Source organism: Bicyclus anynana, chromosome 1 (genome assembly GCF_947172395.1).
Source record: "Bicyclus anynana chromosome 1, ilBicAnyn1.1, whole genome shotgun sequence".
Taxonomy (NCBI): Eukaryota; Metazoa; Arthropoda; class Insecta; order Lepidoptera; family Nymphalidae; genus Bicyclus; species Bicyclus anynana.
This window is the reverse complement of record NC_069083.1, coordinates 17,495,234-17,517,948: the sequence shown is the minus strand read 5'-3', so window position 1 is coordinate 17,517,948 and position 22,715 is coordinate 17,495,234. Positions and strand designations below refer to the sequence as shown.

The following is a 22,715-nucleotide window of genomic DNA, read 5'->3' as shown; positions in this document are numbered from 1 at the left end:
TCTACCAATCAAAAAACAACACGCATTTTATTGATCACTTCCTATTTTACTACGATTTACAAAATATTTTATTTGTTTACATAAAAAAGTGTATTTACAATCACAAAACTAAATGGAAATACAAAGTTGGCAAATGTAATTAAAATGCTGGAGCCAGGCAGCCCTATCACATATTTACGTACCGCGCGCTGTACCTAAGTATTTATTTCAAAAATACGGCCGAGTATACTGCTTGTATATATTTTTACTGTGCACAATGTGTTTGTTAGTGTGTGTAAAAGTTACGCGTGTGTGTATTGCGAGTCAAATTTATAGTTGTGTGTAGTGTATGGACACAGAATATGTATAATGGTGTTAAATGTTTTCGATGTGTGAGTTTACCTCGTCCCCCTCAAAAAATGACAGACTTTTTTGTTGGTGAATTTGGGTGCCAACCGCGTCCAGTTATTAATGGTCTAAGGTTGGTGGTGCAAACTGGAACTAAAAATAATATTATTTATTTAAACAGATTTGGTAAAAATCAATATATTAATTGATAATTAGATATTATTATTAAGTTTTACAGATCAGCTACTAAAATAAACATATATACAACAATGACTATTAAAACATTTACCTGAAAGTTAAAATGAACGTTTAGATTTAAAATCTATGTACGTCAAATGTATGTCAATACTCGCTGTAAATGTCAATGTCAACAAATACAAAAGTCAACTGTCAAGTGTCAAATCAAACGCAAAAAGGCAACAATGGAGAGTTTCGTTTGTGTGGTTCGTATTCGTACTTCGTGTCTTTTCTATTGAAGACAATATTTATTTCGGGCCTATAAAATCGCCCGTTATCTGACGACATTAAGTGTTTTGTGATGTGCATCTTTTCGTATTAAATATTGATGTGTGTGACCTCTATACCAATTTTGTCGGCGGTGTTTCTTTGATTTGGGTAAGTATTCACATACATTATGACCAAAAAACCAAGCTGTATTCAAATACTGGTGTGTAACAGGATATCCGAAACAGTTATTTTTTAGAATTCCAGTGTACTTACACTATTTTATATATGTATTAGCATAAACTAATACACAGTTTTCAGTACGTATATCTACTTAATTTAAAAATGTAAACATTACATTGTATGTATTGACTATTGAAGTACTGTATCTCTGTACCTAAAGTAAATGTAATTTAAATTTAAAGAATATACCTGAGAATTTTCTCACTTCTCTGTGTGTGTGAAGTCTGCCAATCTGCATTAGGTGGGCCAGTGTAGTGGACTATTTGGCCTAACCCCTCTCATTCTGATAGGACACTTGAGCCAGTGACAGTGAGCCAAATATGGGCTGATAATGATGATGATGTCGTTAAAGGGCTAAAAGCATTAAAACATATTTGTCTTACATACAAGGTGTCTGGTAAAGACCCTATAAATATATGAGTATGTTTCAGAATGTTATACCATTTAACTAACACATTGTATTTAAGTACTTACTTAAAATCTGGTTCAATTGAAAACATGTTTAATGCATTTCAATAAGTAAAATGAAAAGTACTTAGTTAATTGTTTCATCTGTTAATTTTTTGGTCCCTCACCATTATAAAAATTCTCTGATTATGTTTAAAAAATTGTTCTTGTTTGGCAGTCTCTTGTTGTTAGTCTAAAAGGACTTTTTGAAGTGATATATTCTTATGGGAGTGTAAATAGCTTCATAACATGGCATGTTACAGCCATTGGCATAACAAAGATTAATTCCTAGGGTGGGCCTGGCCCCTGACATGAAATCTATTATTAGTATCATAATATCATTCTATATAGGTAGCCCAAAATCATTTTATGTAGGGCACAGGTCCATTTTAGGGTGGGCTCGGGCAAACTTTCAAGAGTAAAATGAACTGTCACCTGCATCATCCTACATGAAACGAACTTCAAATATCACTTCTGCAGAGCATCCCAAGATGTACACATTTCTTTATTCTTGAGCCCTTTCCATACTTGCTGTTGGTCATTGTGCTTATTATGTCTATTGGTGCTGGTCAGTGCCGGCTAATGTAGGCTGCACATTCTTCCGCTCTGCTGCATCTAAGCACAATGTGTATCAGTGTCTCTTCTTCCTGTGTATCCTCTGCAGTGGCAAAGCATGCACTAATCTATACTACAGCCTTTCTTGATGAGTACTGTTACCAACAATGAAGTTAGAAATGTAGGTAGAAAACGCATGATGTCATTGCATTATTTATTTATTTTAAATTATGTATGGTTTGCTTATAAAATGTTATAAAATATATTAGTTATATATTAATCCTTAGGGGTTGCCCTAAGGGTTAAATTTTCAAGTATCTTGAAACACATCATGTTTTAAATTTTATTTGATTGGCTAATAAACTTTAAAAAAATACTCATTTATATACAATTTACAAAAAATGTCAACCCTTTTCAAACCTTTACAAGTGGAATTTCAAAAATTCACGAGTCATAATATTTTAAATTTATCTCTGATTCATGCATCAGTTTTCATTAATTTTGTAAAATGAAAGATTTTCCTACAAACTTTCAACACCTGTTTCAATGTCAATCTCTCCTAATTATTTTTTTGCGACAAAAAGCTCTGTTCCAAGATCTAATTTATCTCAATACAAACATTCATAGGTTACCTAAGTAGGTACCTACAACTACATGTATACTGGAATAACAGGAAAGGGCTACTAACGGGTTTTGATCCCTAGCTGGCGTGCCTGCGACGCTTGTACTCATAGCCAGGGGCGTGCTTAGGGTTTTTAATAAGGGTATGCACTATGTGAACAAAGTGGGAAATTCTTTCTCCAATGCAGGGTTCGTAATGAGTCCTCATTCTTGCATCTATGGTGTGCCCATAGCGTAGTCCTTTAGTGCTCAAAAATGTACAGGAACCATTTACTTACAGAGTTTTGGAAAATTATCGATTTTGTAGATTTGAATTTGTGCTTTTTTATAGAAATTCTACTTTGGCACCACGTAAGTATAAATTGCCCGCCGCATCGCCGTTAAAAAATTACTGCTACAAACTATTTGATGTATATGAAATACTAGCAGAACCTCGCGGTATTACCCGCGTAGTTCCCGTTCCCGTGGGTATACGGGGATAAATAAATATAGCCTAAGTTACTCCCTCATAATGTATAGCTTTCTATTTGTAAAAGAATTTTTCAAATTGGTTCAATAGTTTTGAGTTTTAGTGGTAGTAGTTTTAGATTAGTATTAGTGTAAAAATGAAACTTTGTAATGAAATTTAATAAATTAAATATTTCTTTTAAAGGCTCCGCGGAACCCGCTTTGTATGGAGTAACTGATTGGATAGGTATTTAAAATATTACAATTGTATAAAGCAAAATGCAAAAGCTAGTTTGTAGAAAATTGCAAGTCTTATACATAACTGCAAGGCCATAAATTAGCTTCCCCTATCTGCGTTCAAACAAACCCCCCATTAAAATGGAGGGGACTCGAGATAACCATCCAATGTTCTTTCATAGTAGTCTCATAATGAGCCAAGCCTTTGTTATGAAAATAACAAGCCAACTAGACGCCTATGCTGAAATTTTGCAACAATGCCACTATTTTGACGACCTCTCACACAGTTCCTGTGGCATTGAAGTCGCGGGTTCGATTTCCGGCGGTCGCTAAATTTGCGAATTTATAATCACTACAGTGATCGAAATTCAACTGTTACTTAATTTAATATAGATTTGAACTGTGTGGAAAGTTGCGGTAAAATTATATGAAAGATTTTGAATATTATCGTCATCCTTCTTCTGCAAAATCATTATCAGGGTTTTATTTAACAGGACCATAACTCTGTCCTTACAGGAGGGGGTATGCACTTTTCTATTGAGTATTTATTCAAAATCATTTATTGCCAGAATGCGGTAATGTACAGTCGTTAAATGTTAAATTGGTGTGGCTCATTCACAATCTGCCTAATAGGCGTGCAAGAATTACATTCAACAAAAAAAAATTATCAAATGAATTAATGTCAAAATATTTAAATGTTACATTTTTTTATATAAAACATTTATCGTTATTCGTCAATCGTGTAATATTTGTATACCTTGGTGATTAGTATTTTGTATATTCTTCCTTTTAATTGCACAGCGTTTAAAGCGTATTAGATTTAGACCCCTCTCGCTGCTCTAATGGGGGTTGTCAGGCTTCATTATTTTTTTTTTATCATTTTTAACCTCTCAGTATGAGAGGGGTTAGGCCAAATAGTCCACCACGAAAGCCCAATGAGGACTGTACACACTTCTTCAGACTGCACACACGCAGATAATTAAGAGAATTCTCAGATACGAGTATGCAGGTTTCCCCGCGATGTTTTTCCTTCACGTCACGGATATTTAATTTCTTAAAATGCACGTAACTGAAAAGTTGGGACTATCTCGGCTCTCAGCTGTGGGCGATGGTGTGGCATAATTATTTTTTTTTTGAATGACTAGGAGCTCGAATCAGTTTGAGTCACCAGAGGAAATAACAATCTAAACAAGTCAGTCCTTCAGATAAAACGTTAGTTTTTAAAAGCGTAACCGTGTACGACCTACTTCGTAGTTAGTTGCTACCACCGCAAAGCGGTCAGGGACACGCCAGCACTACATGCAGTCGATTGCATACGTCCGCAGATTTCGCTGGTACCCTTTTTCCCACACTACATTTGTTAAGTCGACATTGAGAATATTTAATTTGTAATGGAATTATGCAATGTACATAATATTAACGTAAATTATATTCACCTGGCATGGTCACACATTAACTCGCTGTTCTCTCTTATCACACTCCCATACATTTTTTAATTTTCGAAGCGTTAGCGTTTGTAGAAAGAGAATCGAAGTGCCACGTAGCTTTAGCCGGTAAAGGGTTGTAAACACTTGTCTCTAAGCTCCCATTCGCACGAGCGTTTTTTTAACGGGCGTTAAAAAAGTGTTCAAATACAGTATGAATTCAATGAAGGTATACTTCCAACGCCCAAAATTGAAAATGCAACATAGCTCGAAAAAAATCGTCGCGTTTTTCGCTCGAAAAAACGCTGACGTGTGAACATGTATTTGGGAATGCATTTGTTCTGTTTGAAAAATTTAACGTCCGTTAATAAAGCGCTCTTGCGTATGGGGGCTAACAACTCTTAAAAGATTAATCAGCCTATCCAAGGATACTCCATACTACGAAATAAAAAAAATCATCCCCACTTTACATGTAGTTGAGGTACCCATAAAAAATATTTTTCAAGGTTCTATTGTTCGACTTTACTTGAATTACATTTTTAAGGTTTTGGGTTCCTTTTAGACTACGGAACCCTAAAAACGTGTATAATTTATTTAGCTCTCCCTCTCATTGTATTCGCTCCGCCCGATTACACTTATCGTAACGCATTCACCATTTACTCCAAAAGTGAAACGTGCGTAAAGAAGTTTTACTTGAAAAAATAGCACAAAAAAATATTATAATCTGGAACGATCCCCACGGGAACTCAACAACACAATAACGAAACTTGTGGAAGATGTGGAAGACCTCAAATCAATCTTCGCTAATATTAAGAGCAATAAATTCTCTAGTGAAATTAACCAAGGAGAATATAAACACACTCTACGCGAGGTTATCCAAACAAAATTGAAAATCAATTCCACCAACACGCCATTGCCATCGACGTGATTGGATTATTTATTAAGCATGCGGATCGGAGTGTGAAGTGTGAAAACTGACGCTTAACATGGCAATGAATGTAACATTGCATCCACTGACTGCCTGAAAGTGTGAGTGACAAAAAACTGTAAGACTTATAATGGTGTGAGTGATAAATCTAGGGGTAGGAAAGAAGCGGACATAGTGGTATCCGGCAAAGGAGATGGTCAAAAATTGTATGGAGCCCAGAATCAGTCATTGTACCCTGGCGGATTTAAAAGAAAATATTTATTTTCATTATTTTTGATTATACAAATCTACGAATTTACTTTAATAACTTTTAACTAACTATCGAAATAATATTCATTATCTCCCAAGAAATGCAACACAATAGGGTAATAATGGCGGATTGATGACGTTTTTAATGCAGTAATCGATTTAACGTTTGCTGTCAATTGTCATGTCGTAGTTGCTATAAGGGCGCCATTTTGATAAAACTCAAAAACTTAGGTTTTAATTTTATTTATTTCTTTATTTACTTTAATAAATGTTAATAAAATCCTTGTATTTTTTAAATTTTAATGATACGGGGTACAATAGTGGACCTGAAATGGACCATCTCCATTGCCGGTCGTAATATAATAATAGTAGAGGTCTTCGCTAAAATTCCGCAAATTCGTCGAAGCACTCCATTAAGTTAGGCCGAAAGGCTGAGGCTATTAAATTTCTTAGAATCGTAGTAGGCACAGAAGCATTTATACAACTTCAATCCAATCTACGGCGTACAGAATCACGAGAAATATATCTTTAATAGTACTATACTATGTACTTACGTTATGCTTAGTTTTACTTCTAATTATGTAGGTATTCGCTGAAGGCTACATAATAGGACCTACAAGGAGGGAGGTCTGTGGGCCTAGCATGCGACCAACGACATTATCTCGTGAAGAAAAATTTACCAATGGCAGCGGAGTTGTGACAGTCCCATGTCTTTCGTCACAACGCAGTGAAAGAGATGACGATATTTCCGGTAGCGTCGCTATTGGTTGACATTTGTCTATTTATCTTTTCATGGATATTCCGTTGGTCGCCTGCAGTGAATCGTTAAAGTGCGCGGATAATGAGGATATCTCGTATGTATTCCTACCTTTAAAAAAATTGAGGTAAGTAATGAGAACACTGTTTGAGGTTTTACATAATGAAATTAAAAAAAACTCAAGAGGCTTTAAAAAGTCTCGCGAAATTTCATTTGAAATCCACTTTTAAAGGAAAAAGAGTTCTTTACCGGCACTCTTATTCGTAAGTAAAAGCTTAACGATTGAAATTTGTAAGGCGTCTTCAGAAATTCCAAGTTTATTTGCTCCGGTCACCGATTTTCTAAAGAGCGAATCACTTCAGGTGTTTAAATTTAGGTTAACCTGGAGAAATGTACCGACGTTTGTGAGCATTTAATGGAAAGGTAAAACTGTCGGCATTACTGAAGATATGACCCATTTACGTATTTATGTTCGTTATTAGCGGACGCCCGCGACTTCGTCTGCGTGATACTCGATGTAAACTTTCAACTACCCCTATCCTACCCCTACCCTACTTCTACCTTACCCTACCCCTAAACCCGAATATCTTACGGAACCCTATTTTTTTTCCAAAATAAAATTTATTCTATGTAACTTGTGGAAAATGTTGCTTTCGAATGGTCAAAGAATATTTAATATCGGTCCAGTAGTTTTTGAGCCTATTCAATACAAACAAACAAACAAACTTTTCTTCTTTATAATATTAGTATTTAAACGTATTGATTCGTAGCCATAATAAACTGTATAAAAATAAAACACATCTTTCTAAGTATTCTACTATGTATAGCATTTCATTAAACCGTAACTATATTATGTTTGAACAAATGAACAGCGGTTGAAGTTAATTTATTAAAAATAATTTAACCTACATTTGAAAGTGTATTATGAGAATTGGAATTCAAACCACAGAATCGGTACCATGCATTATGACTATTCATAGGCATTCATCTATTACGCTATCAACCCATATTCGGCTCACTGCTGAGCTCGATTCTCCTCTTAGAATGAGAGGGGAGGGGTTAGGCCAATAGTCCAACACGCTAGCCCAATGCGGATTGGCAGACTTCACACACGCAGATAATTAAGAAAATTCTCTGGCAAGCAGGTTTCCTCACGATGTTTTGCATGCCCCAGACCGGATTCGAACCCACATGCCCTAGAATCGGAGTTAGAGGTCGTATACGAAACGTCTCTGTTACTTATTAATATTCATTCATCTATTGTTACTTATAGATAGTAGTTTCATTTAATTAATAGATAGAATTTTATTTTCAAATATAGGTATATACATATATCAGTTGTAACTGTCATGACTTAGACCCGAGTTCACCGACTTTCATATAAACGGCGTTTGCAGAACCGGCCCGTCAAATATTAAACATAGTTCGAACAAGGAGCGATGGAGAACTACGAGTGAACGATTTATGAACAATTTATTTATTGTCTATAACAGCATTGCCAACTTGCGAGGAATTCCCCAAATGGCGGGGATTTTATGGGAAATTGCGGTATGTTCATTCCCCAATTTGGGGAGTTTTTGCTTCGATTTGTAGGGATTTAGAAAAATACGTATTGGCAACACCGATTTATTATGTACCATGTCAAATTGACAAATGTTTGTCATTTTGTTATATTTTTTTGTTTCGAAAACGAAGCTGCCTGCATCCAGTGGCATAAAACCTCAAAGCTAAGAAGTGATTTATTTATGAGAGAAAATGAATTATTTCTGAAATGAAAAATAAACTCTTTTATAATTTTACTGGTCCTTTGCATTTTGGTAGTTGAGAAAGTAATCTTCGCGAAACTTGCAAGCGTTACAAAAACATAACCTGCACTTATGTCTGTCAAAGACGTCTTAACCGGGGTATCCACGCTCGGTTTAGATAAACGCCCGATTTACGTCCTTAACCGGCATATGAGCTGTGGTGAACAGGAAATTCAGACTTAACGGCGTTTAACTTATTTAAACGGTTGATTATGTTTAAACGAATGTCGGTGAACTCGAACCTAAGTATTTTAACTATTTGATTTTAATGATTTTGGCACCAACGACAAAAAAAATAATTATAATACTTAGTTTTTATGTTTATATGTACGAATAGATATAGTAAGTAATTAGTGTATTTTTTGCACTAGTGCTACACTAATATGAAATTAATTCTCAGAACAATAGGCTTATTTCACGCCAAATTACCAGATTACAATGGACGGTTTTCGTAGGCGACCGTCCCCAATCCAATTTCCAAGATTTCCCCAGTCTTTTCATCCCAATTGTAAGTTCAGTGCCTGTTTACTGCGTTCGGCGACCTGCTATAAATTATGCGCATTGAAGCCTAGAGCTTACATTTTAGATTTACGGTGAATTTTCTTGATACGATTCTATAGCAGATGCCCCGCGGGTTTGCCCGCGTAGGTCCCGTTCCCGTGAGAATACGGAGATAAACATGACATTCACACACTCACAAGTAACGTGGCTTGCTATTGGTGAAAGAATTTTCAAAATCGGTTAAGCAGATCCAGAGATTATCCTCTACAACACCACAAACTTTACCTTTTTATAATATTAGTTGGATAAACTCGTCTATACTAATATTATAAAGAGGTAAAGTTTGTAAGTTTGTAACAATTTTTTGAAATGGGGTAACCTTCGGAACTACTGGACCGATTTTAAAAATTCTTTCACCAGTAGAATGCTACGTTATCGGGGAGTGCTATAGGCTATATTTTATATTTCTAAAATATATAACTACTGAGATATCGCGGGTTTTCTCTTACAGGTCAGACCGAAAAACTTACTTATTCGCATGCGCTGCCTCAACCATTGCGTATAAATGAAATAAATGTATGGAGGCTTTTTGAACCTTTAAAAGTTCTACAAAAAAGTCCGCGACACAATATATCTATCTTTTATATTTTAGCAAATATAGTACCTTTAGTACTTTAATAAATTAAATTATTAAATTAAACTAAACTTAAAACCTTATCAAAATAAATGATTTAATAATCACAAGGATATTATAGAGATAAGATTTGCCCTTTACAGTATGTTAATTAGTTATATAGTTTCGGAGATAATACAAAATTTCTGAAAGTCGCAGAAATGCCGCTATATGACGCCCCGCGGTTTCAATTACGTGGTTCCCGTTCCCGTATGAATATGAGGACCAAACATAGCCTATGACACTCGCAAATAATGTAGATTGGTAAAAGAATTTTCCAAATCGGTCCAGTAGATCCAGAGATTACCCCCGACAACCACACAAACTTTACCTCTTTATAGTATTAGCATAGAAGTCGCTTGGGAAATTATAGTCTTTTGGTCATTACACCACGCACAAAAGGCTGGACCAATTTTGCTGAGGGTAGGGATAGGATAGAGGTAGGGAAGGGGTAGGATAGGGTTAGGGTAGGGGTAATTTAGGGAAAGTGTAGGGTAGGGTAAGGCAGGGTACGGATAAGGTAGGGGTAGTGTAGGGTAGGGGCAAGGTAGAGGTAGGGGAAGGATATGGAACGTAGGGGAGGAGTAGGATAGGGGTAGGAAAGGGTAGGGGTAGCGTACGGGTAGGGAAGGGTTAGGGTAGGGATAAGGTAGGGGTAGGGAAGGGTTAGGGTTAGCGGTAGGGTAGGAGTAAGGTAGGGGTAGGGTAGGGGTAAGGTAGGGGTAGGGTAGGGGTAGATTAGGGGTAGGGTAGGATAGGGTATGGATAGGTTACGGGTAGGGTTAGGGTAGGGTAAGGTGAGGGGAGGGAAGGGTTAGCGTTAGCGGTAGGGTAGGAGTAAGGTAGGGGTAGGGTAGGGTAGGGTAGGGTTGGGTAGGTTTACGAGCAGGGTAAGGTAGAGGTAGAGAAGTTAACATCAATATTTACGCGGACGAAGTCGCGGGCGTCCGCTAGTAGATTATATTTTCGATATCTTTTGCTCGTGATTTATGAATGGCGTCGATATTTTTCGATTTCCAATTACCACGGTGCATTTTTAATCGTATTGCAATGATTAATGGTTATTCTGTAACTAATTCTTTCTTATTTTTATTATAATATTTGTTATTTATATATTCGTGACATGCGCAGGTTTTTAACCGACGAAAAAAGACAGGATGTTCTCAATTCATCGCGTACCTATGCATATATAGTATTTACGCATAACTTTATAATGTATTTTCTATAATCAATGAAGTTTGCTTCTATTTTTAAATTTTCATTAGTATTGAACCGACCTTGATCTCCAAACAGTACTATTTGAAATCAAATAGAAAATACCTATTATAGTTTCCTTCAAAACGATGTACATAGTATCGACATACGACGCCATTTTTCGCTTTACAATTTTCAATCTCCCGTACCCATGCTATCTGAAAAACACTTTACCCTATAGGTAGTTGTTTTTTAATAAGAGTAGTGACCTAACCAAACCTAGCTTGCCTTGGAGGGACCCTGTATCAAAGTTAGGTGGGGGGCCCATTAGTCGAGCGGCAAAGTCCGAAAATTAGGATTATTTAAATGCTTTTTCTCCAGGAAGTACCAGATTAAGTGAGCTAATGGATTACTATTTTTTGCTTTCACACTTGTGAGGCCATTGTCACAGTAGATATATTACAAGCAGTATAATAACTCGGCCATATTTTTGAAATAAATACCTACAGCCGCGCGCTCCGTAAACATGTGATAGGGCTGCCTGCCTCCAGCATTTTAATTACATTTGCCAACTTTGTGTTTCCATTTAGTTATGTGATTGTAAATATACTTTTTTTTAAATAAACAAATAAAATACTTTGTAAATTGTAGTAAAATAGGAAGTGATCAATAAAATGCGTGTTGTTTTTTGATTGGTAGATTTAAATAAGGCTGATACTAATCAATGATCTTGAAGGACCTTCATATATTTATTTTGGTGATGCCATCTATCTATTACCACCACACTAGGTGACCAAATAATAAAAAATCGGTCAAGTGCGTGTCGGGCACGCGCAGTGTAGGGTTCCGTAGATTATGTTAGCACTTTAACCCCTTATGTAATGTACAAAAATACCGATAACGATACCCCCACACTATAGAATAGACGATAAAAAATTGACCCTGACTTGGCATGTAGGGAAGGAACTACAAAAAACAAATTGAGATTGACCGGGTTCGCTAGTAGTTTAATAAAAAAATCTGGATAGGTATATTGATATCAGCTGGCTCTTTACTTTTTTTATTCAAATACATTAAAGTATGAGCAACACAATAATGTTGTTAAATTCAAACAACTTCTTTACGTAACTTCTTTATTACCTTAAAATACAGGTATACAAAACATACATGTCATAAGATATAAATCTATGTATTACATAATAATCAAAGAAAACAACCTAAATGAAGAAGTTAATAAATAATTATTTAATAATTTTACATTAACGTTTACGTCATTTACCTATTTACACAATTTTATCATTTAAGCATTTATTTATATATATATTTATTAAATTATGCCTTTAGAATACAAAATATTAATCAAACTTTATAAAAATAATAACTTTTTTCCTAGTCGTCATAATTAAAAAATCCAATACACTGCGTTCGTCACCGCGGCACAGTCGCAACGGTCTTCACCCCACGATCACCCCACGTACGAGCTGCGTAGGTATAGCTCGCGTTTCGACCTTTAGTATGAAGTCCAACTACTGCTTGTAATATATCTACTGTGCCATTGTGTATCATTGATACAGCTAATACGGCGGTAGCTACGCAATTGTCTTATTAAATAATTATTCTGACTAAAGATAAAGTAATAGCTTTTTTAGGCAATGATCGATGATAGACAACTTCCTAATCATATTTCTTGATGTCAAAACTGAAACTGTCGTAAGGTGTATAAATGTATGACTAAGCAATACGGATTACGAAAGAAAATTAAGTAAAGTGTCACAGTCAGTACCACTTCATTATTTGTTTAGACACACTGACCTTGAACGAATGTTTGATACGGTTTTATGCAAGTAAGTCAATGAAATAGCCGTAATAGCCCAGTGGAAAAGACCTCTGCCTTCGATTCGGAGGGTGTAGGTACGAATCCGGTATGGAGCATGCAAATATCACGTGTCTCGAACGGTAAAGGAAAAACATCGTGAGGAAACCTGCATGCGAATTAGAATTTTCTTAATTAATTACGAGTACGTGTGCCAAACCTGCATACCTGAGAATTTTCTTAAAATTATTTAAATAATTTGTGAAGTCTGCCAATCCGCATTTGGCCAGCGTGGTGGACTATTAGCTTTAACGCTGCAATGAAAGAGAGCGGTATTTGCGAATCGGCCGCAATTGGTCGACATTATGTTGTCTTTATCTCTTCACGAGATATCTTTCATTCGAAAGTCTTTGATGCACCTTAGCCCTATTGGCATAGTTTTTTTAGAATTAAAGATCGAACACAACTACACATATTTTTAGATACTTTTCCACTTCTTATTAAAACTTTGGAAGTAGATATCTGATATCAAGGCGAATGCAAGGTTAAATACCCAAACGTAGAGTATCTCTACATCCAATGCCAAGACACATTCAGTGTAATGTTATCTGTAAGGGTCATTGTGATTGCGTTTGCTACAAAGGATCGATATAAAACACAAAAGCCTCTGTTCCCAGGCGCTATCGTCCAATCAGCTGATATGACCACTTCATTACACGCGATAAAACAGTTTGCGCGGTATAAAACATTGTGTAGAGACTTCGTGTAAATCTTTAGGCCTTCGCGGAACTAAACATTGTATAGAGACTCCGTGTAAATATTATGCCTTCGCGGAATATAATATTGCATAAGAGACTCCGTGTAAATATTTGTTGAGTTTGTTGTTGGCTCTTCTAAGACCAAGGCGCTTTGGAACCCTTGTAAATATAATTTTAAGGTTTCGACCAATTATTATCACCAGTATCTAATAATATTATTGCCTGTTATTATCGAAAGTGCTTGTAAACTAAACCTAATTGATATAAATGAATTTTGACCTTGACTTTATTTAGTTTTCTATAGACTTGATATAAATCTTTTAGCCTCTGTGAAATAAAACATTGAATAGAGACTCCGCCAAAATCTTTAGCCCTTTTTTGAGACTTAGTGTAAATATTTATATCTTCGCAGAACCAACCTTGTATTAGAACGAGAGCGTGTAATTACCAGACCTCTTTCATATTTAAAAAGCCAAGAGTTTGTCAGGATATGCCTAAGTAAGTTGTAGGCAACAATGGTTTTTTTTTTACTTAAAAATAAAGATCTTTTCTACTTTTTTTTTCAATGGAGTTTGGAACGTGGTTGCTTTGCAAAGTAGCAGGAATCAAGGGTTCCTAGACCGTAATATTATTAATCTTACTAGTATGAAGTCCGAAGAGCCGATGGACGTTGGGGTCCCAAGGTGCTGGAATGGCGAACCAGGCGGACTGACAACATCAACCTCAATATCGTGATGTTTGGAAGTCCCTACAAAAGGCCAGTACTGCAGTGGACGTCCATCGGCTGATATGATGATGATGATGACTAGTATGAAAAATCTTTCCCCAGTCGCTTAGTGTCGTAGCAACAGTTCGAAAAACAATATTAAATAAGTATTAAACTTTAAGGGTCTCTAGCGGGTTGGTTTCTCTAAAAAAACTGGACATTTAATGGTTGCAAGTAATTTCAAAGTCGCGCAATTCCTAATACACAATTCCTATTTAACTTTGGACACCAGTCACTTCTATCTAAAAGTTATCGTACAAATTGGAATTTTTGATTAAAAAAACGGACACAAAAAGTCGTGCGAGTACAGTTTTTCATTAACGAGATGCCTCTTTTTTCCCTTTTGTAAAAGCGCAAAGCGAACACAGAGCTGTGAGCGTAAGGAATGAAGCTCGTGACAAAAGGACATACCAATTCGTGAGTGTTTGCACATGACTAGAGCCTGATGTCAAAAGATCTATTAGTAGTTGAGCTTTTTGTGACACACTTCGCCTGAGGAAGTAACGCCATTTTTATTTCTGCCAGCAAGCAGCATTGCTGTGAAGTGTGCGCTGAATGGTATGGTTGCCGGTGAAATTTGTTTCTTTTTTATTTTTTACAAGTTAGCCCTTGACTACAATCTCATCTGATAGTAAGTGATGATGTAATCTAAGATGGAAGCAGGCTAACTTGTTAGGAGTAGGATAAAAATCTACACCCCTTTCGTTCGGCTTTGCCCCCCCCCCCCCCCACTCGGAACTCTGTATTCTGAGGCGAGGTATGTAAAGCAATTAGTTCGAAATATAGATTTTTTATTGAAAACGGCGGAGAGATATAACATCATCTCCATAAATAAAATTATCTATATTTACCATTAGTTTCTTTGTTAGTTGCAATAAGTGTTTTTCCCACATATGTTTGTAAATGCACGTGAACATTGTGCCAGTAATTACTCTGCGCACGCACCGAACTAGTTACAATTTAGAAGCCATTCCTACTGACAAAGCAAATACATAACTGAACATTTTTTGCCGAATATTTTGTAGAATATTAGTATCTAATGTAAGAACCACAAGAAAAGCCTGCACAGACCAGGCTCCTGGCAGGGTTCAAATCCTAGAACACTGATTTCTTAAGCATATGTAGAGGTTTCAGATTGACGCCAAACAAGCGTAATTTCGGTCGCATAATTTCTGCTGCATTCGGTTCCATACAAAAGTTCAGTTCCTGTCACACAGCGTCGCAAAATGGTTTCATACAAAAATGTTCGACAAAGCATCTAGCCTTTAAACAATCATTCATCATTCACCATCAACTTTAATCGTGTTCACCACGTTCTAACTTCTCGGTAGAATAATCTCTCAGCTTTTTGAAAATAGTCGTAATTTAATAATATAAATTAAGATTAAATTAAAAGAGCAACTTTGGAATTTCTTACCAACCCTTTTCTAATTTAACCACCTGAGATAAAGTTCTGACGATGACGATCGTGCTAGGAAAATATTGAATCTCTGTACCTTTCAAATCGGAAAGTTTTTTACACCCTTGTGCTTCAAAGAACTCGTTAATCACAACAAATCTAAACATCACTCGTAGCCTGCCAATCCGTATTAGGTACAGCCGCGTCTTCTAAGTTCCAATCATTCACATAGAAGATTAGCCTGAACCTACCGTGCTTTTTGCCGTTAAACAAAGACTGACGAATATGATGATGATGATGATAATGATGATGATGATGATGATGATGATGATGAGAGGGTGCTCGATAATTCCTTTAGACAGAAATTAACCAGCCTTTGACTTTGAGAGGACGATAGATAATACAATATTCCCAAGACGCGATCCAATTACTTTAAAGCGATTATGTTCGCCGTAAGCGCGGATATCAATTACCCCGGTCTAACCTTCGGGCTTCGTCTATTATTAACAACAAACCTCTGAATGTTATTCAAGATCACGTCCCTCGTAATGGCTTCCGGTGGTACTATCTATGTTGTTGGAATTAAAGGACTACGCAGGAGACGGTCTTTACCGTCTATTAATAATAAGGTTAGTTTGATATGTGATGCGGAGGGATGATATATAATCGTATGACAAGAAGGGTGTTAAAATAGCAAATGGAAGGGCAAGACCAGAATCGGAATTCCACATAGCTCTGCTGTGGAAGGTAGTTTGTATAACGTTTTCACGTCTATCTACTGACTGATATTCACGAAGTGTGATTTACACGTTGTCAGGCATACAGAAATGTACATGCGGTGGCTTTGACACAGAATACATTATGCCTTTGAACCAAACGAATAGTAGGATGCCGTTCCCAAAGGATACATAATTTATATAGTTTTTCTGGCATAAAACAGATTGAGAAAATCTACATTGACGCAAGCGGAGCTGTCGCCAAAAGCGTTTTTAACATATTTTAGCATCTAAAGCTCTGGAGCTATAAAAATATCCATAATTTTTGCGTTTCACTCAGTAAGTCTCTTTTATTTGACAACAACGTAGAAGCTTCCATTAAAAAAGGTTTATGTACCTCTAGCGTGTACGCGTAGGAGTTGAAAGCGTGCCTAAATGATAAATTGCCCTTATTTTACATCTTTCGCATTACTTAGATACTATCTATCTTATCGCGGTGAATCTACACCATACACTATATCAACTCAACATTAATCACAATTTAACATTAATTATACCTAATTTAAGCACATGTATATAGTTTTGAATATAACTTTAATAGTACCTAATGTAAAACGTTAAGTAACTTAGTCTTGGCTTAAGTCAACAACCGAAGAGGAGTCCTGATATTGCTGACCATAAATTGGATCTCTTCCTTACTAGTCTGTTGACCAGATTAGTTAGTAATGATACTCATCTGGGATCATTGGATCACTGCTTGTTAAAAATCTTTCTGTAAACTTTATCAACTACCCACACTTATTTTTTCTTTATTTTTTATTTATTTTATTGATAAGACTTAATAATTATTGAGCATGTCTATACTCTCGCCAAACTGTACAGGCAGTTTGTTGGCGAGTTGACGCTCATTATTCTAATTATAATTTAAAAGTAATTGATAAATTCTGAAATTGGTGCCATTCGTACATTAAGGAATAGAAAAGAAATACATAAAGCATTTTTAGTACAACATATAACTGCAGTAGAATAATTTAAAACTACTTAAGACATTTAATTCTCAAAATTATACTTTATCCCTAAATATTGTTATGCCAATAAAATGGACCTGACACAACTTAAAAAAACAAAATTATTGTAAAAGTAGTGCCTTATTCCCTGTAAGATTCCAGTATATCTGTAGGTATACCAAAATGCCTCAAAAAGTGATTTAATGGTTTGGACGTAGAAAGATAACAAAGCATCTGAGATATTTTCGCATTTGCAATATCAGTATGGACAGTTTTAATTGATACCGAAGCTCGTCGCTGAAAGTTTAAAAGGCTTAGGTTTCAGTATAAGCTTCGTTTGAGATGTAACAAAGTTTTAATCCTGTTTCGGGCCTTTGTGATTGAAATAAACTAGCGGCGCCAGAGTTGCGACAAAGTTTTGTATATACAAAGGCTATCTGCGATTACTCAGCGGATAATCTGTTTTTAACTCCAGGCTTTCTTTTTATAAGAGGCTTAGGCTGGAAGTTTTCATTGAATATGCTAAGCTGCGCCCAACTTTGGTTTTATCTTTTTTTAGATGGAGGAATAAAATATTCAATAGACGCGGTAGCTACTTTTCATATTTAAGTTGAAGGGATAGACGAGTTGCAAGAGATTTTAAGTGCTAGAGAATCGCTACATAATAATTAAACGGCCTTTTAAATGTTTAGTTCTTTATGATAGAACGTTGTTTGAATCTACATCTGTGTGCCTAGTGGAAGTTGTCAATATTATCATACTGTTACTATCGCGTTGACGTAAACGCGAATTTATATGGAATTGAAACAGTTGTGCAGTAGTGCCACTAGCTGGCGCTGTTTCAATTTCTTAAAATTTGCGTTTACGTTAACACGATCGTCACAGTATCAAACTGCCATTAGGCCCTCTGTTGACAACAAGTTAGGCCGCTTCCATCTTAGATTGCATTATCACTTACCATCAGGTGACCATTACCATTTCATTTTATGTGCAATAAAGAATATATCTATCTATCTATCTACCATTGTAGTCAAGTCTAATTTGAAAAGAAAGAAAAAAACTAAAATCTTTCGCGGATAAAAGCAAAAAAACGCTCGTTTCATTTAAATAAAAAAGCTTAGGCTTTTATTGAATAGAAGTAAAAATATTCAATCCGGAAATTTTATACTAAACACACGTGCAATTTAAACCTATGATAATTATACAGCCAAATCGATTTGGTAATAGCTACCTGGTTCATTTTCAACGCTCCAATGCGTCGTAATTAGAATTTAATTGTTCTAATGCGTCTCAATGAATACGGTTAAATATACAGTAATGTATAGTTGTAGAGTAGTATTGAATATTAGTTTATCTAAGTACTTAATTTTAACTTTAATAACTACCGCTTGGGTAAGTATCCTGGTTTGCTGCTCTGGAAAAGTCTGTGCTAGGATTAGGAACGACAATAGGCCACCAGAGGTGCTAACAGTGGCGCAGCTGCCCAGAGGTGAGGCGGGTTCCTCAAGCTCAGGCTGCGCTCGAATCCGTACAAGAAAATCGCAATCGACCGGAACTTGTAGAACTCGAGAGCAGAGTGCCTGGTGGGAGTTTTCAATGTTATCATAATGTGACGATCGCGTAAACGTAAACGCGAATTACTAAGGAAATTCAAACAGCGCCATCTAGTGGTACTACTGCACAACTGTTTCAATTACTTAGAAATTTATGTTTACACGATCGTCACAGTATGAAAACATTGTAAACTCCCACTAGGCACTCTTATGACCTTGGCATATCTATTTGTAAATTTGTATATATTTAATATTTTTACTTGATAAAATTTAACCAGTAGATAGTAGTGGGGCCATATTTTTTTATTTGCGCCAGGGCCCTTAGTTCCTAGCTACGCCACTGGGTGCTAACATACGACCATAAAGAAATATAGACAAAATTTCGTCCAATGGCGTCGGAGTTGTCCCATTCCCATCTCTTTCGTACTAACGCAATGAAAGAGATAGCGGTATTTCCAATTGCGCAGCTATTGGTTGAATTTTGTTTATATTTCACGAGATATCTAGCGCCACTGGGGAGTCGAACCCACGACCTCTAAGATTTGAGTTCGTATCCATTAACCGTGAATCTTTTGGGGCTTCGGATATTGCCTTTTTACAATTTGATGCCTATTTATAAAAGATGACAAAGTCTTGATAAAGTAGTGTAAAAACATAAAATTCTATGATAGTTACGAAATAACAAGTTCAAACCATGAAACCAAGTTTGTTGTCACACGTTTTTAGTCGGTTCTTGAGATTCGGCTTTCAGCAAAAAGTGCTGTTGGAATTTTTTAGTTTAACTGTTACGTATTTCCTTCACTTTTTACCGGTTAAACGTTGAAGGCAAAGAAATAGGTAACTACTGGGTTGTGAGCAATCTTCCTGATTAATAAAATGGGAATTCCAGTTTGCTTCCAATTCCAATGGTATACAGTTTTTGTTGTTCGTGAGTCGAGGCATCAAGAAGAAATTAATTATGTTAATGGGAGATGCTTTTAATTCAAAATTATGAAAACATACTTCTATAATAGGAGAACCAGATCTGCGTGTTTCCATAAATAGAAACAAAAAAATGTATGGGTGTGACATTTGCTATCGACAGGTCACGTGATCAAGTTGTCTATCGGATCTGTCATTCACATACAATTTATTAGTTTTCGAAGCGTTAGCGTTTGTAGAAAGAGAATCGACGTGCCACATGTCTAAGGCCTCAGGTGAGATAGCAGTCAAGGGTTAACTTGTCATTGCATTGAAAAAACATTTAGGTCGCCTCACAGCTAGCTCATTCGCACGAGAGTTTTTTAACGGACGTTAAAAAAGCGTTAGTATAAAGTTAGATGAAGGTCTATTTCCAACGCGATTTGAAAATGCAAAACTGCTCAAAAAAACGTCGTGTTTTAAAAACGCTGTCGTGAGAACGTATAATTTGGGAATGCATTTGTTGGATTCGAACGCTTTTTTAACGTCCGTTAAAGAAGCTCACGTGCGAATGTCGAAACCCTAACTTAACGAAATTTGACGTAATGCACGAACACAATGGCTCCCACAGCACGCTTTCTATGCAGTATACGTACCATAAAAGTGGATTGGGGAATGCACAATCAAGAATACATTAACTGAACGATTGCTTAAACTTGAAAACTCCACGGGGAATTGTGTAACGAGTCAACTGCACGATGGTAAATAGATGCAAACATCGCCCACCATTGTCATCATCATAACGAGGTGTTAGAAATGGCGGGCAGGTGATATGTAATCTCCATAATTTAAGTAAAACGTAATCAATTCAGAATAGGTTATTTCACAGTATCTGGAGTCAAAATCAAAATCAAAAATCAAAAGTCATTTATTTCAAGTAGGCTCAGTTTACAAGCGCTTTTGACACGTAAGTTGACTATTTGTAAAGATTCTCCCACCGGTCCGGAAGGCAGGTTCTGCTGAGAAGAAACCGGCAAAAAACTCAACAGCTGCTCTTTTAAAAAAAAAACATAAAGTATTATAATTTACAATTGATAACAACATTACAATTTCTTATAGTTTTACTTCCTGTGTGAAGGTCCAATGGCTGATCCAATGGCCTCCAAGCGTCTTTATCTTTTAGGAACTCATCGATGGTGTAGTAACCTCGACTCAGTAGGTATGTCATAGTCTGACCCTCGACACGACTCCAAACCAGGACCTCATGAATCGACACCACATAGACAAACCAATAAACGACGAGACACGTAACATGTAGAGTGGCTAGACGCCCAAAAAACGTCCTTTACGATCCTAACGAACGACATAACGAACGACAGTGCTTCCCAGGCAACACAAACACAAGCTACACAGCGTTTTCGCCGACAAAGACGAGGCCCCGATATCTGACGTCACCCAGACGTGGGTTTAACTCACGATCTCGGGGACGCCTGGACTGATACACTCAGGCCAAAACACCATTTCCGAACGGCCCTCTAAGCCGAGGTCCGAGTCTCAGAGGAGACGCCCCAGAGTAGTTCCGACCATTTACTCTGCGTCACTGCTTCTGCCTTCGGGCCCCATCAGGCGATGCTTCTGCCCTCGCCCAAACCCCTCAGTGACGACTCTGAAGTTCCATTAAGGAGCCTACGGCACTTACACAATCAGAAAAAAAATCGTATGCCACACACTGCGTAGTGCTTCTGCCCTTGACACTGTAGAGTCTAGAATGTATATGATTCAAGGGGAAGGTTTATTTATAGCTTAATGATGAACTTCGTGGTTCAGGGTTCCACGCGGACGATGCCGCGGCTGTATACTAGTGTATTATATACAGAGATACGATTATATATCCATTTAATCGTATCTCTGTATGTCGGGATTCATGTTGACTATTCCAAAGAAGTTTCACTTAAAAAAATCGGCTAAAGCCGCGTGCGTCCGCTAGCTAACACATAATTGTAATCAACCAGATGTCGAAACAGTAATGTTATGTAAATAGGAAACAAAACAGTGTGTTACCGACTAACACAGAAATATATTAACAGTTATGAGGCCGTTATGCAACTGTACGAATTATATTAATTCTATTTCCAATCTAAATCACCCGCACTTCCTTTGGGTGATTGATAAGATCAGAGTTTGAATACACCAATAACTGGTTTATGGTAGGCGTCCACAGATCCGCATCGTGCGTATCGGTCATCGGACGCATCAAATGGGTTTTTAATTTTATGGTAGATAAAATCCTTTCGATGCGATTTGTAAGATGCGGATCTGTGGACGCACTTGTATGACTTGTATATAAAGAATACTAAAATCCGTTTTATGCGATGCATAGGTACCAGCGGTGAAGAGTCCATACAGGCCAATATCCACCGGGTTACCTTTTAAAAATCCATATACATTTTCATTATGTAATGAATACATATGTATGGATGTATGAGAAATCGGAGTTTGTATCAAGCGGTATGAATTTCCTTTTATTTGGGACGGCTTGCCTTTGTCAATATTTTATGTATCCTTCGCAACCTACCAGTTGCGAAGGATACATCACATGACGCTTTTTTTCGAGCAGTGTTGCATTTTCAATTTTAGGCGTTGGAAATAATATAAATCCTTCCAGCCAAAAATAGACAAATTGCAATCTACTTAAGCTTACAGACTAATAAGAAATACGTAAATTACTTAAGGATTTACAATCATAATTTAGTTTGCCTATACTTAATTTATTATCAAAATTATTCATCTGAATGGGGCGCTACCTCAGCACGATACTACAGCTGAGAAACAGAAGCGATAAAATGCGTACAGTACAGCTGAGAAACTAACTTGAGAAGTTATAGCTCAGTTAACGCGTCCAGTCTGACATGAAGTCCACTAAATTCGGTATTCAATTAGAACTCCAAATA

At 36.5% G+C, this 22,715-nt stretch overlaps 2 protein-coding genes across 3 annotated transcripts in view; one reads left to right on the top strand and one right to left on the bottom strand.

The window, feature by feature from the left end:
• LOC112054493 (calaxin) overlaps positions 1-22,715 on the bottom strand; it is a 292,161-nt gene that overhangs the window by 17,793 nt on the left and 251,653 nt on the right. Inside the window, exon 1 of one of the 2 annotated variants that reach the window (XM_052891317.1) lies at positions 1,220-1,300. The exons of the other annotated variant lie outside the window; for it this stretch is intronic. The gene's annotated coding sequence lies outside the window, so the exon portion shown is untranslated. Of the gene's footprint in view, positions 1-1,219; positions 1,301-22,715 lie in introns of those variants that run through there. 2 annotated transcript variants of the gene reach the window in all.
• Positions 739-22,715, top strand: part of LOC112054492 (uncharacterized) — an 83,114-nt gene continuing 61,137 nt past the window's right edge. Inside the window, exon 1 of the mRNA XM_024094289.2 lies at positions 739-942. The gene's annotated coding sequence lies outside the window, so the exon portion shown is untranslated. The remainder of the gene's footprint in view (positions 943-22,715) is intronic.